The sequence below is a fragment of the Sapajus apella genome, unplaced genomic scaffold (assembly GCF_009761245.1).
Source record: "Sapajus apella isolate SASKATOON/1434 unplaced genomic scaffold, GSC_monkey_1.0 scaffold262, whole genome shotgun sequence".
NCBI lineage: Eukaryota > Metazoa > Chordata > Mammalia > Primates > Cebidae > Sapajus > Sapajus apella.
The window spans coordinates 62,908-78,958 of record NW_022437202.1 but is presented as its reverse complement, the minus strand read 5'-3'; the positions used below and the strand labels follow the sequence as shown (position 1 = coordinate 78,958).

The following is a 16,051-nucleotide window of genomic DNA, read 5'->3' as shown; positions in this document are numbered from 1 at the left end:
TTGAGACAGAGTCTCACTCTGTCACCCAGGCTGGAGTGCAGTGGTCCCTATCTGCTCACCCAAACCTCTGTGGCGGAAGTTCAAGCGATTCCCCTGCCTCAGGCGCCCGAACACCTGGCCCTACAGGCGCCCGCTACCACGGCCAGTTAGTTTTTGTATTTTTAGTAGAGACGAGGGTTCACCATGTTGGCCAGGCTGGTCTTGAACTCCTGACCTCAGGTGAGCCACCCACCTCGGCTTCCCAAAGTGCTGGGATGACAGGCATTAAACACCGCACCTGGCCCAAAGCTGATTTTTGAAACCGGTTGGTAGATGGCTTGCTGTAAGCTGTAAGCTATTCCAGCGATCGACAGCTAATGGTCTTCAGTCCTCCAAATTATATTTTAAGCGTTCGCGGGGCAAAGCGCTGAGTGTCGCCTTACATTTAGACAACTTCATCCACGCATTCACCTAGAAAAACTTGGGACCTAACGCCTAGCCCCTCGGTTGCTCACAATTCAGTTCTCAGCGGCAGAGGCGGCGACTGGAGGAGCCGGGAGGAGAGACGGTAAGGCAACCCCCTGGGAAAACTTTCTGCTCCTCGGCTTTAGACGACCGAACGCTCAGAAAACAGAGACGCAGAAAGATTTTCTCTGAGCTGCCTGTTTTTTCTTATTTCCATTCTTTTTCAGTCTCACTCTTTAGCGATATCGCCAAACGGTCCGTAATGTGACTGCAGGGTTCGTGCTTCCTGCCGAGGAGCTCCTGATGGAAAATTTATCTATTTATGATTTTTTTTTTTACGCTGGCTACAAGTCGGTATCTATCTACATACGGTTCGAAATGATACCATGACCCATACACAGCTTTGATGTAAGTCTGGAAAGTTTAACATTAATCAATATAATTTAAAAGATATTTGCATCTGGAAAAAATATACAGAAAAACTCCTTCTGGAGTGATCTGTGCCTCGGTTTCACTGTCTGCTTGTTTCATCGACGTTAGGAATATATTCTTTTCACTCTAAGTTTTATAAAAAGCCACAGGTGACTGCCGGAATAAATAGTACAATATTAAAAACAACAAATTGGACACTCTCCTTTTTTTTTCTTTATTTTATTGCATTTTAGGTTTTGGGGTACATGTGAAGAACATGCAAGATTGTTGCATAGGCACACACGTGGCAGTATGATTTGCTGCCTTCCTCCCCATCACCTACATCTGGCATCTCTCTCCAACTCCCCACCCCCCACCGTTTCCCTCCTGTTTCCCCCCAACTGGTCCCAGTGTGTAGTGCTCCCCTCCCCACTGTCCTCTTTTTATAGAAGTAGAGGAAACGTGACAAAATGTATCCAAAGAATGAGAAAGGAGAAAACAACTGGAGGAGCCGGGGGTCGAACCCGGGGCCTCGTACATGCGAAGCACGCGCTCTACCACTGAGCTACACCCCCAGACCATAACAGCTGCGATCCTCTTGGCTCATGTATAAAATATCACTTTGTTGTTTCTCTGTTGGTTGGAGAAAGACGGCTGGATTAAATTCCACTACTTTTGTGCAGTCACTGAACTGGATACTCTTTGGCGGCTTGACTGAGCCACTAGATTATAGTCCAGGTGACATCGTTTCTCATCCTCGGCCCTTCCTACTCCTGTTAGCCTGCTCTAAGCTCCATTCACAAGCAAACTGCGTGAAAGATACTTTCCTCCGTCAGGAAAAAGCACAAATTTCTAACACTCAGGATGTTCAGTCGTGGAAAAGGATCCCGGATTTTCGTGTAGACCTTCAGTGCAGAGCTCTTCCAGCTGAGCTGTGTTTGCCACAAGTACTTTCTCCTGCAATACTGCCTCGGATGAAGCGCTCCTCAGTCCAGGGGCAGCCTCCGCAGCGCGGAATTCACACTGATTGTGCGACGCTCCGACAGCTCCCGTTTCCAGCTGACTCTCATTCCTCGTTAACCCATCACGAGCTCTGAGATTGTCCTCAATTTTGGTTCCACGCCTCCATCTCTAACCCTCCCTTGAGTACTACATTCACAAAGGATTTTTTAAAAGCTTCAAAACTTTAACTTCAATCAGTTGACGTTTTTCCAGACCAGAGGAACAGACAGGGCAACAGCAAACGCAGAGCAGCGAAGCCAGGATGCGCGGCTGAGCAAAGCCGCCCCAACGGGAAAGCCAGCTGTATACGGAGATGTTTGGAAGAGGAAAGCGGGAGAGCCCTGGGAACGTTCACAGCGCCAGCGATGAATGAAAAAAATGCAAGGAAGTCCTGGATCGCACGGAGCTGACAGGATTGGGCTGGCCGGCACGGTAAGGGCACAATTAATAGCTGTTCTGTCCCTGGATGCTTTCATCACGTCCATAATGAGTCCGGAAAAAAAGAAGTTGTGTGTATCATAGATAGACACAGTTCTAGGAACCTTGGACACCTGTTAGTGGATACAGAAGCTCTGGGTTGGGAGACCGCATCAAGGAAGAGGGAGGAGAGAAAAAAAATCCTCTCCATCCCTTGAATTTATCTGAAAGCCAACTGTTCTCCATTGCAAGGAATGAACATTATTTTGTCTTCAAAATTAAAGCAGGTTGGTGGTGGGACTTTCCGTTTTTCTTTTTTCAAGCTCCTTCACGAGATACAAGAGACTTTACTCAAATTCATGTGTTCTATTCTAGGTGGGTGATAAAGGCTTATGAATAGTCTGTGTCCAAGGCATTCGATTTGTTATCCAAAGTGTTTTTCCCGGGATGGCTGGAAAAGCAGCGTAATTTTCCTCACTACTAATGTCTTTAGAATAACACCCAGATAATTCCCACTGCTAGTGTCTTTAGGATTAGCTATTATGGCAAAAAAGAAATTGTCTATGATTTTCTTCTTCTTTTTCTTCGTTTCTCTTCCTTCTCGTATGAAATATTGTAGAAAGAAAGAATAGGTGGAAAGCTGGTTAGTGTTATTGCATTTGTGATGTTGAATAAGCATTTTTTTCTTATTTCTTCCTTCTGCTATCACAGAAATCATACTTAATTTCCGTGTGAGAAGGTTGAAAAAAAAAAAAAAGGAACTGAAGGAATAAAGTAGGAGAAAGGATTCCGCATTGTGTTACTGAAGGTATGTGTGGTATAAAAGTACTTGGGGAAATCGAATAAACAAAACCACGGAAGTGCCGGGTGAACCCAGGACCTCATACATGCAAAGCATGTTCTCTACCACTGAGCTACATGCCCAAACGATGAATCAGGATTTTTAAATTTTTGATGAGGTTCAAATTATTGCATTTTATGCTTTTGTTGTCATATACACAAAATCTTTGCCTAATCTGGGGACATGAAAATGTTTTCTTCTGGAAGTTGTATACTTTTCTGTTTTACACTTAGACCTATGATCAATTTTAGTAGATGCTTTAGGCTTTATAGTATGCATTTAAAGATCACACTGTGACTTCAAGTGATATTCTATTACCTCATGTATAGATAAGGTAGATAAGGACTTTACAACACTGTATTTTCATTTCTGCTCTCTGGGAGTTTGTGCTAATGCTGACAATATTTAACCTCTCCATACGTTATAACTTCACAATATATTGTTATTATTTGTATTCTAAACAATTATTTTTAAACAGATTTAAATAATAGCAAAAACATTCTTATATTTACTACATCATTACCATTCCCAGTGCTCTTCATTTCTTTGTATAGATGCACATTTCTTTGGGTAGATTCATTTGTTTGGGGGGGGGGGGGTCATTGAGACGCGTGGTAGAGATATCAGCATCATGTGGAGAAATGTAATATGGGTGTGGGGGAGAGAAATATGAATCTAAAAGAACTCGAGTTTTCTAATTTACTCCAGAAAATTAAAAAGAAATCTTCAGTTGTATGAATGGGAAATATTTTTCAAAGAGGCATATTCCCTGAACTTTTTCTATTTGTAGAAAAAAAAAATACATCAGGCTATATAGACTTTTATATCCTGTGGAATTCCTTGACCAATTTGACTGTAGGGACTATTAAAATTTTGCATAAAAAATAAGAATTTTCTGAAGATGAAAGGGAATTTAATTTCTAAGACTTTAGTTAGTATACAATTATTACAATCCTCATAATTTTTCCCTTCTCACTATTCCTATTCAATTAATAATTTTTATAGCAAAAAAATATATTTTTTTCTTCTTTAGACATCTGATGTCCTGATGTTTAAAGTAAAAAGTTTTTCAGCAATTGTCTACCCTTTTCAGGTTGGAGTGGGAATGTACTAGGAACAGATGCACTGTCATTTTGTCTGCAAGTCAGCAACCTTTCTCTTGGTATAGCGATTAAATGAGATTGGGTTCAGTGATTTCAGAAATAGTGGGATTTATCTCAGTGGATTTTCTCCCGCCAACCATTATGTGTTGAAAATTAGAAATACTGACACTGATATATCAAGATGTATCTCCAACAGGGTTTGGCCATCACGAGAGTGTTGGCTTGGTGGTGGAATGCATAGTTAAAATGTGTGCTGTCTCAGCTTCATTTTCTGAAAACTTCGCTGTTCTGTAGCTACCCACCCCTTCCTTTCTCACACACTTTACTCACGTACATGATCCAAAGGACTCCTTAGTACTACTCCATTTGTACGCCATGAATTTCGGCACCACCCAGGGCACAAGACTATGGCAAAGACTGGATGGAAGAGGATAAAATGAAGGATTTATAGCTCACGCAAAATAATCACCAGGAGACAGAAACCTGACCCCACATTCACGGAAATTAACCTTGGGTTTCAATTCTCCACATCCTTAAAGATTATCAAAGACAAAAAGAAGAGAAAAACTAAGAATGCTACCAAATTTTATTTTATTTTTATATATTTATTTTTAAAAATTTTCTTAGCTATGTCTGACTCAACCAACAGGATGTGGAAGAGCAGAAATTTTTTTTTTTTTTTTTTTTTTAATTCCTGTCTCTTCTCTTCTGTCTCTCTCTGCCACCTATCCAACCTACACTACCAGGAACTGGACTCAGCCACCATACGTAGGAGACAGTAAGTTCCAGGTGTTTCTTAGTGAATACACACATTGTATAATAACAATAATTAAGAAACCTGAAAGCTAATCAGTTGGAAACAATCGAAGTATTGAAAGAGAAATTCAATAAAGTTTTGATTTGCAGTAAGCTGAGGTGGCTCAGTTGAGAGAGCATTGAACTTGACTTAGAGGTCCCTGTTTCAGTTATGGGTTTTGGCAACGTTTCCTTTCCAGAGACTCTACCAGGGATCTACCTTTGCAGTCTTAGAATTTCATCTGAACTGCATCTTTTAATTTATGTTTAGTAATTGATATTCGGGTTAGCAACAGAGCATGGCACAAGACCAAAGGAATTTCGTGTCTGACTTCCTTTGCTTCTCCATATATTATAAAGCCATTGCTATGCCACATGAATTTTAATGTGTGAAATAAAGGCGGACTATAAAATTCATTTTAATACATACAATTGTATTTTAATTAGAGTGACATTAGATATAAAATGAAAAATACCATGACAGGCCAAAGAGAGTGACTGAAAGGAAAAAACTTTGTATTTGAGCACCTTTGATGGCACTTGCCCCTGCTTTTTGAATAAGGGACACTGTCATCAATATTAAATAGACATTCATAGTATGTATACAGTATCTATAATCAGCATTCATAATTACAGATTATTAATTCATAACTGACATTTTACAAATTTGGTGAATTGAAGATATTCAAACTCTTCACACACCTATAGTTGAATTATAATCCCAAGAGCATGGGCCAGTAGTGCATTAAAATCCACACCTACAGTATATGTTCCCTCTCTAAACTTCAATTTGCTGTTCTTAACTATATATAAAATTGGAATACTTGAAACAACACTGCACTCAAAATCCCGGTAGAAGATGTGGTTGTATTTTAAAACAAAACAAAACAAACAAAATAATGGGCAGTCTACTATACTTACTGTCCTGCTCTTTGCTATTTTTATGTAGTCCTCTGTTGGGTGGATATACAGTTTCAGTTTGTTTCCAAAGCCTCTGGATGCCATCCTATTATGTTCAAAATCAGGGATGGAGGATCCCTGATGTAGAAAGGAATTGCAGAAAACTCACGTTTTAAGAGAGTGGGCAGAAATACCCACCCATCTTACTGGTCAAGGCCCCGCTGGGATTTGAACCCAGGATCTCCTGTTTACTAGACAGGCGCTTTAACCAACTAAGCCACAGAGCCCCCGATAGTTATTCTGGGTTTTCTTCTATCAGAGCATACTTTGGTATTTCTGGTAGAGTTCAGATTTTCCTTCTAGTTAAAAAAAAAAAAAAAAAAAAGTTGTTTCTTGGATTTTTCTGTGATTCCATTCACAGCCACTCAGACGGTGACTAACAGCTTTGATGGAGGCATTGATGTGCCGGTCTTTGTCGCTTGCTCCTCATAACCTCTGTGTTTGGCTCGGCGCCTCGATGCGACCTCATGGGAACTCAAGCCAGGGAAAAATTCAAGCAAGATCAAAGGAGAAGGGACTGTGAGGAGATATTTTTATTTCAGGCTCATTTTAGGCTTTCTAAGGCATTTGACTTAATGTTTAGCTTGCTCTTCTGTGACAGAAGGGAAGCGCCACCAATTCTTTCGCTTTAAAAGTCAACCCCTGGAAGTCAGCTCCAGCGGTTCCTACGATTCGCACAAGTCTGAAAACAAAGGAAAATGAGTGAAGAAGGAGCTAACCCCTCAGCGACTTTTGCCAGGGAACATGACAGCTCTTGATCTAGACCCGCAAAGAGATGGAAGACAAGGAAGAAAGGAGGGAGGAAAGCAGCTTTAGCTGTTGTATCGTCTTTCTGGGAACATTCTCTGCGAGGAGGAGAACGCAAAGGAGATTCACAGTTTAGGGTAGCAGCTCTGTTAGCGGGTTATATATGTGTGCCCACCGGTGTGCTGGATCCACGCAGCTCAGTAGAGAAACGTTAAATTACTCACGTAAGGAGTGAAGAGTCGAGTCTCCGTCAGCAGTTTTAACTCGTAGAGGGAAACTGGAATCCTGCCGGCCCTTCAGGTTCTTTCGGATATTTGCAGTGGGACCCTCTACCCTAGATTGGTAAACTATTGCCTGAGAGCTGAGAATTAATGTTTGCATTGACAATGCTAATGTATAGAGACATATGGAATGCTTTGCGAATTTGTGTGTCATAGTTGCGGAGCGACGAGGGGCATTTCTATGCCGTTCCGAATTTCTGTATCATCCCAATGTTAGTGCGGACGCTGCCGAAGCGAGCGCGGACTTTTACATTTCAGAATATTGTAGAAACCAAGAATAGTATTTCTTGCATGTGACATTTATAAGAAATGCCAATTTCAGTGTCCGTATATGAAGTGTTACATTAACGCGGCCGCCTCGTGTGCGCGCGGTCTCCGGCTGCGTTTCCTCGGCTCTGCTGCTGCGCGCGCTACACGCCGCGGGGCGCAGTGACTGCGCAGTGACGCACACCTCTAACCATGACACTGTATTTCCTTATTATCAGTGCATTCATATCGTCTCAGAACAACAAAAGTGGACTTCAGCTGTCCACTCTAATTGTTGAATTATTACCCTACGAATTGTAAGTTCATTTCACAAGGAAGCGACAGTGTTCGCATGATACACATAAAACAACCACCCCCGTCACCCCGCTACTCATCACAGCTGAGAGCAACTGGCCCATGACTAAAGAATTTATGCTCTAAAGCTGGGAATCGAACCGGAGACCTGCTGGCTTACTGATTCAACGATCTCCCACTCAGCCATTCCACCTGCCGAAGGTCACCGTGTTCTTCCATTTCTCTTTGAATACTTCAATTGTTTTCAGCAGTCTCAATTTCAGATTTTTTTAATGTTGCTAATTGTCCCGTGTATTTACCGATCCAGAAAGACTTGGAGTCTATCGTCTTCCACATACGTTGGTTATTCAAATGCCAATTCCTGACAGTATCGGATGAATAGACGCAGGGGGAGACAGAAGAAAAACGGTGGAGAGTTAACGGAAAGCATTTCTGCTCCTCCGCATTGTCAGCTAAGCCAGAAACAGCTCAGAAAATTTAAAAAGAAAAATTCATGGAGTTTTAAAATTTTTTTCTTTTCACTTTCATCTTTCACGGTCTCCTAAGATGCTGAGAAATGGAACCCAATAACACTATAATTTTGCTAAAAGAATACAAGGTGTGAATATTATGACAAAGCAATCACAAAATTCCCAACTTACATGAATGCAACTGACAGAAAAATTAGAAAATTAAAAATGGCATTTCTCATCTACAGCAGAATTTCTTCACAAAAATTTTTAAAAAATAAAGATGAGTCTGGAACCAAGTAAGTTTCTGATTGACTCTGCTAGCCAGGCAAGTAAATCATTTACTGTGGTGAGGTAATTAAATAGTGTTTCATTTTAGTAACCAAAGAGATGTGTCCAGAGAAAATGAACTTATTTAAGACTATTAGTGCTACAAGAGAAGAGGTGATGGGAGACTTTAGGACATTGGGAATAGCATCAATAGTTAACAATACAAGGCAAATGATTTACTCTTGGTGAGTCCACAGATGTTACCAATATTACTCAGTTGTTCCTTTAAGAAGTCAACGTCAGTTTAACGCGATTAAGGAAGTAACCTGCATCAACAGCCTACATGTGACAACTACAGGTAAGAACTTTTTTTCTAAGAAATATTTCTTGGAAGTACAGTATTTTCTAAGAAGTTGAAAAAAAAATAGTTCTTTACAACCTGAAGTGAAGTATGTTAAGAAGTGGTACAACTAGTGATGGTAAAATTATGAGAAAGGCAGAAAGAGGCTTAGTTGAGCAAGTTTAAAAACTTGTAATAAATGTAAGCTTATTGTTTTTTATTGTATTATTCATCAACAGATAATTCGCGGTAAATATTTGATGGTGTCATGTGTTATTGAAAAGTGATGTCAACAGTGGACTTGGTCTACTGGACCAACCATCGTCACTTTTAGAAATTTTGGACAGAAATTAGGAGCTGAAGGTCCTGACAAGAAGGATTACACAGCAGTTTAATGACTTAGCCCTCATAAATTGTGTTTTTTTAAAACTTGGGGCTGAGATGTAATTTTGTTTTTGAAGTGGAAGAACTGCCCTCAGTTACTGTAATCAAACACTTAATGGCTTTGGAAGTTAGTTTCTGTTTCAGATTGGATAGTGCTTTTCAACAAATTCAGCCAAAATTACAAGGCAAAACGATGTTTATATATAAAACTTGTACTGCTGTGAAGTCATTTTGATGACAGCGAACATTCCTGGTGATATCATGGTGATATCAAGCTGCCTTGTGCACTGCCTGTGCTATCCAAAGTTAAAAGAGGCAAATCTCCAATCCCACCGAAATTTCCAGCAGCTATATTTTCTTAACTCAAATTACAGTACCGGCAGTGTATCAAAAGCTTAATTCAAGTGCAAAAGCAATTTTCATATTTCAAAATCCACTGAACATGCAATTGAGGAGCTTAAACTAAGCCTCACTTTGAAGTGACTAATTTGCAATGCAATGACATGCCGAAAGCAAACATAAAGAGATGAACCTACTAGAATTCATAAATGTCTTTCATGCAATGAATATGCCTCAAATCATATACACAAATAATATTAATCTGTGAAGATTAATATTAGCCATTTGGCATCTCTCATCTTTCTGAAAAGATATTTTCAAAGATGAAATAAATAAAATTGCACTACAGATCATTAACAGGTGAGCATTAACAAATGATTTTGATGATAGGGAACACTAATTTTGAGCCCCCATCTGTAATAATAATTATTATAATGATGACTTAATTCTTCTCATTATTAATAATTATACTCAGTATTATATTTTGAATTTCATCAATAAATATGAGTGGATTTTTTTCCTGCCATGTTATATAAATACCTACATAATATCCTAATATCCTTGATTTTGCCATTTGACTTGCAAATCCTAAAATATTTACTACTTGGCCATTTTCAGAAAAAGGTCTCTCAGGCTTATTTTATAAGGGCACTAATCCCATTCATGAAGACACCACCTTTATCACCTACTCACCTTCCAAAGGCCCTAAATCCTAATCTAATAACATTGGTGGTTACGTTTCAACATACACAGTTTTGGTAATGGGAGCAGTCACAAACATTCAGATTACAGTAGGAGTATATTTAAAAACCTGGGAAACAATTTTGCACAAGCTTACTGTGACGAAGAGTCCCTAAGTTGATCTCCAGTAATGTCTGTCTCCTAGTGTTCATGCATTTGTGTAGTACTCTCCCTTGAGTGTGAATGGGACTTGTAACTTCTTTTTTTTTTGGCCTGGGCTGGAATGTAGTGGTGCGATCTCTGCTCACTGCAACCTCTGCCTCCCAGGTTCAAGCAATTTTCCTGCCTCAGCCTTCGGAGTACCTGGGATTACAGGTGCACGCCACTGTACCCAGCTAATTTTTTGTATTTTTAGTAGAGATGGGATTTTTCACCATGTTGGCCAGGCTGGTCTTGAACTCCTGACCTCGTGATTTGCCCGCCTCAGCCTTCCAAAGTGCTGGGATTACAGGCATGAGTTACTGCACCCAGCTGTGACTTATTCTAACCAGTAGAATATGGCAAAGGTAAAGGGATGCCACTCCCATAATTATGTAAATATGTATATAAAACATACGATATATTGTTTAAATTATTTATTAATATATTTATATACATTTATTATAATCTATAATAATCTATAAGCCATTATATATATATATATACATATACATAAGCAATTTTAAATATATGTACACACACAAATATTATTCAAAACAGAGCACAAACTCCCTGCCCAAGTCATTGATGGTAATGACAGCACTTGGGGTGGAGGAGATCCAGGGACCAAATCTGCAGGGAAGAAGAAGGAAATGACAGTGGGAGATGACGGGTACAGAAGAGAGAGAGCCAAAGGCTGGTATATTTGACAGGCTTGAGTCTCAGGGTAATGACAACAGCATTCACTCCGAAAGGACCTGTAAGCAGCAACTGACGTCTCTACTGGACGAGGGAGAAATCTTTACTACAATTCATTCATGCCGTAGATTTCAGGAACATGATCCTGTAACATGTACTTGTCTGAATGACCAGGCATTAGCAGTGGATGGTCTGTCTGGGAAGGTGGAGGGAGTGTTTTCTGTGGAAAAGTGACTTCAATGCTACATAATGCTGAGTCTGATTGTACATAAAGCTGGGTGGCACAGAATGGCTTGGTGGGGCACTTTTTGCATGGAAAAGACAATTCCCACTTACTTTGGATGAGCACGTCTTCTACAGCTTGTGTAACTTAGCAAGCGTCACAGAAAAACCGGTGATTTTTTTGTGACGCAGAGTTGCCCAAATGTGTGGGGCAGGAGAGATGCAAGTTTCCTAAACTCCTTTATTCAAACATTTACCGTGGCCTCTCACTTTATGTGACCCCTTGGTTTCTTTTAAAAAGTGGCAAATTATTTGCAACAAGCACTGAATTAACACAAACCAGACCAATCCTCTTTTCTGTGACTAATGTCCTTTTTCTGTGTTTCATGGAAATATCCTTAAACAAGTTTAAATTGTAACTGGGCTTATTTGAGCAAAGAAAAACAAGACAAAACATAGCAAAACAAAACAAAACAAAACAAACTTGATTGGAGAATCAGGCAACGCTGCAAACCAGAGCAGGTTCAGAGAATGCCAATCAATAAAACGGCCTAAGAGCATTTATGGAAAACTAGTACAGTCGAGGCGATAGCTTAACGGGTTACTTGGTTACAGAGCCTCCAGCAATTAATTAAAGCTCAGCTACTGTATTTCAGCTCTGTGTTAGTTTGGTCTATTAGGCTCAGTGCAGGAGCCTTGTCCACATCAGTGGCTTCCTAGACATTTTATTCAACAGACAGATTAGCCTTTGTTTTTCCCTCAAACCTCTTGCTTTGCACGCACGCCTCGCTCTATAATATTTTCTCCTGCGTTAGGTGAAACGCAAAAACTATTTTCTGTCATAAACTGGATTGTGTGATCAAATTTATGTTGATTCATTGGTTACTGTTAGGACTACAAAATTAGACTACTGGTAGGGAAAAGGCAGAAACATCCCACACAGGTAAGGCGATGGTCCTAACTCAGTGCAGAGGGTGTGTCTGGGCCCTCCTTAGATGTCTCCATAAACCTTAGGACTCCCACTCCATTTCCTTCTTTTGCACTTTTGCAGTCTTTTTTTTTTTTTTTTTTTTAAGATGGAGTCTTGCTCTGTCGCCTGGGCTAGAGTACAGGGGCGCAATCTCGGCTCACTGCAACCTCCGCCTCCCGGGTTCAAGCGATTCTCCTGCCTTAGCCTCCCGAGTAGCTGAGACTACAGGTGCCTGCCACTGCGCCCGGCTAATTTGTTTGTATTTTTAGTACAGATGGGGTTTCACTACGTTGGCCTGGATGGTCTCAAACTCCTGACCTCGTGATCCACCCACCTCGCCCTCCCAACGTGCTGGGATTACAGGCATGAGCCACCGCACCCCGCCTGCAGTCTTTTCAAAAGGTGATGCTCTCTCAACAATATCCAGAGTCTGAGCTCAGGACAGGTAGAAGACAAAGGAGTTTTTCTGCACTCTTGCTTCTTTCATTTTGAGGTACAAACCCGGCAGGACAGGGTAGCAGGTCTTTGCGGTGAATAAGCGTCTCTCGCCTCCTCAGTTCAAACTGGCGTTGTTGAACATCTACTTTTCTATCTTTTAGAAGGTAAAGAAACAAGAAAATGGGCTGGGTGTGCTGGCTAACGCCTGTAATCCCAACACTTTGGGAGGCGGAGGCGGGCAGATAACCTGAGGTCAGGAGTTCGAAACCAGTCTGACCAACATGGAGAAACCCCATCTCTACTAAAAATACAAAAAAAGCCGGGTGTTGTGGTGGTCGCCTGTAATCTCAGTTACTGGGGAGGCTGACGCAAGATAATTGCTTAAACTCTGGAGTCAGAGGTTGCAGTGAGCCGATCGTGCCATTGCATTCCAGCCTGGGCGACAGAGCAGGACTCTGTCTAAAAAAAAAAGAGAAAAGAAACAAGAAAATGGCTCGTTTCTTGGTTTGGGATGATCTCTCCTACACCTGTCATCAGGGCCAGCCTCCTGGATCTGTGACCAGTGCAGTTCACAGGGTTTTGGGCTCCATACCTGTGGAGCGAAGTCTTGGTTTTCATAACAGCGTTCTTCATCCCACAGGATGTTGCTTTTCCAAAGTACTCGAGCAGGCTGACTTTTAAAAAATGCTCTGGCTCCTAATATTAATATTAAACTTTCCCGCAAATCCAAGAAGAAACCCTCTTGAACTAATTACTGATGCTGGTCCGAGGTGCATGAAAGGTGAAATGGAAGTGTGGTTAAGTGTCTAAGGAGCCTTTTCAAGTTAAGGTGATTTTCGTGCTCTCAGAACTCTAATCTTTCCCACTAAAGTTTTGTGAAATACAAGACTGTAGCCAGCATAGCAGGGATTGCTCAGAGTGGCTGGAGAGAGTCAGTGAATGACAAAAATGTCAACAAGGGGGAAGCACTGGGAAGATGTTGGTAACAGAATATAAAGTTACAGTTAGGAAGAAGTTCAATAAGTTGATCTACAACATGATGACTGTAGTTAAAAACAATACATTAGAACCCTGGTTGGGAACAATAAAAAGATGAAAAAAAAAAAACCAAAAAACAATACAATGTGTTGAAAAATGATGAGGTTTTAAGTTGTTGTCACTACAAGATTGATAACTATGTGAGGTGATGCATATGGTAATTAGCTCGACTTAGCCACTCCACAATGCATGTGCGTATCTCAAAATAGCATGTCGTACATGAAAAAAACATAATTTTACTCATCAATTTAATATTTAAAATAAAAATAAAAAATAAAATGTTAGGCCGGGCACAGTGACTCACACCTGTAATCCCAGCACTGTGAGAGGCTGAGGGGGGCAGATTACCTGAGATCAGGAGTTTGAGACAGCCTGACCAACATGGAGAAACCCCATCTCTACGAAAAATACAAAATTAGCCAGACACGATGACTCATGCCTGTAATTGCAGTTACTCGGGAGGCTGAAGTAGGAGAATCGCTTGAAACGGGGAGGCGGAGGTTGCTGGGTGAGCAGAGATCGTGCCATTGCACTCCAGCCTAGGCAATAAGAGTGAAACTCAGTCTCAAAAAATAAAGTGTTATATAGCATATTTTTTTAGAACAGTAAATTAGCACAGATTATCTTCTTGTATATCAAAATGGGTTTTAAAAAACCACAGGAAAATTAAGACCAGTGGATAGGAAATCTGTGTGTATTATCTTCTTGTATATCAAAATGGGTTTTAAAAAACCACAGGAAAATTAAGACCAGTGGATAGGAAATCTGCATGTTTTCATCTGCAGCGACACATGACAGAGTACTACAACTGGAGGTGCCGGGGATTGAACCCGGGGCCTCATGCATGCTAAGCACGCGCTCTACCACTGAGCTACACCCCCTCTGTGGCAGCTCTTTTTTCCTAAACATTATAATTTCATCTTTCTCTTTGCTCGTGAGTTTTGAGAATCTCAAATCTTGTAAAAATATCCCTTATATATGACTCTATTTCTGAAATCTCCAGGTTTTTCATGCTATCTTACAGATACCTGAGAAGAGTAATTTGATGCTACACAAAAATATCACTGTTCCAGTCTTGTCAGCCCACCCCAAATGTGGCTCTCTAGAAGAGGCGTGAAGGGCACTCCCATTTCTCCACCTGAGGGGGTCCCAACATATAACAACCTCCAGCAGCTAGAAAATGTCTCTTGAGTGACACTTCTCTGTGTAGTCTTGTTTCTTGGAATCATGGTAATGCTTTACACAGTGAAATTTAAAAAGAAAACTAACAAGGATAGAGGAAAAAGTACTTTAAATTTGAAAACAACTAGAAAAAAATAAAATTATTTCAAATGAATAGTACCAGAATTTAAAAAGATAACAAATCCATGTAAATGTTTTACACAGTACTTTGACCTTATAACTACATTCTAGAAACAAAAGAACTGCAAATAGATTATCTGTCTGACAGTAGAACTGAATAGACAGCCTCAAGTCATAGAGTTACACTGGATTTTCTTAATTCTGTTGAGCCAAAAAATCATGTGCAAAGATAATGAAACATAGACAAGTTCCTCCAAGAGAAAGCTGAATTTTACTAGGATTCTGTTAGAACTGAGTGAGGGAAACAAAAACCACTATCAGTGTCTGAAAAGGAACTCAAACGCTGGACCATCAAACTGAAAGTTTAATTTTCTAACAAGTTATTCAGGGTTAAAGACATTTTGATTTTCAAAATCTCTTCAATTAAAAGATATTTGGTTACAGCCTAACACACACACACACACACATATATATTAATATATGCATATATGACATATATATTTAATATGTGTATGTATAACATATATACTTTTAAATTTATTTATTTATTTATTTATTTTGAGACAGAGTCTCACTTTGTTGCCCAGGCTGGAGTGCAGTGGCGTGTCCCCGGCTCACTGCAACCTCCCCCTGCCAGATTCAAGCAATTCTCCTGCCTCAGCCTCCTGAGTAGCTAGGATTACAGGTGCCTGCCACCACTCCTGGCTAATTTTTGTATTTTTAGTAGAGATTCAAAGCGCTAAGATTACAGGCATGAACCCTAACCTATATATTTTTAATGCTTTCCTTTGCCTTATGAGCCAGTGTGCTAGTAGTCACTCCTAGCCAAAACTTAGCTACCCAAGCTCAAAACTGCCAGCCGATCCCACTTCTCATTCAAATAGGTCCCACCACAGCCACAGTGGAGCCAGGGAGTGGCTTTCCTTCTGTTTTCTTTGAAGCCACCAGTATCAGTGACTACTTTGTCAAAAACAAAAATTAAATTGTAGGCAAGCTTTCCAATAAGCAGTTTGTCTACCTAATTTATTGATCTATTAGAAGTTTTAACAACTTAATCCTTGACCAAAAAATTAGCTGAATTACCTAAGAGGTGAGTGACTGAAGAGGTAGCCAAGATCAGAGTACCCCTAACTTTTTTCTGAGGGTGGAAAGAATGGTT

General features: G+C 40.3%; 3 non-coding genes across 3 annotated transcripts; all 3 read right to left on the bottom strand.

Moving 5' to 3' along the window:
- Window positions 1–1,358: 1,358 nt before the first annotated feature.
- Window positions 1,359–1,430, bottom strand: TRNAA-CGC. The gene has a single exon. It is a non-coding gene; the product is annotated as a tRNA-Ala (tRNA).
- A 4,696-nt stretch (window positions 1,431–6,126) lies between these two features.
- Window positions 6,127–6,200, bottom strand: TRNAT-AGU. Its single transcript has one exon. It is a non-coding gene; the product is annotated as a tRNA-Thr (tRNA).
- Window positions 6,201–14,399: 8,199 nt separating this feature from the next.
- TRNAA-AGC lies at window positions 14,400–14,471 on the bottom strand. The gene has a single exon. It is a non-coding gene; the product is annotated as a tRNA-Ala (tRNA).
- Window positions 14,472–16,051: the final 1,580 nt, after the last annotated feature.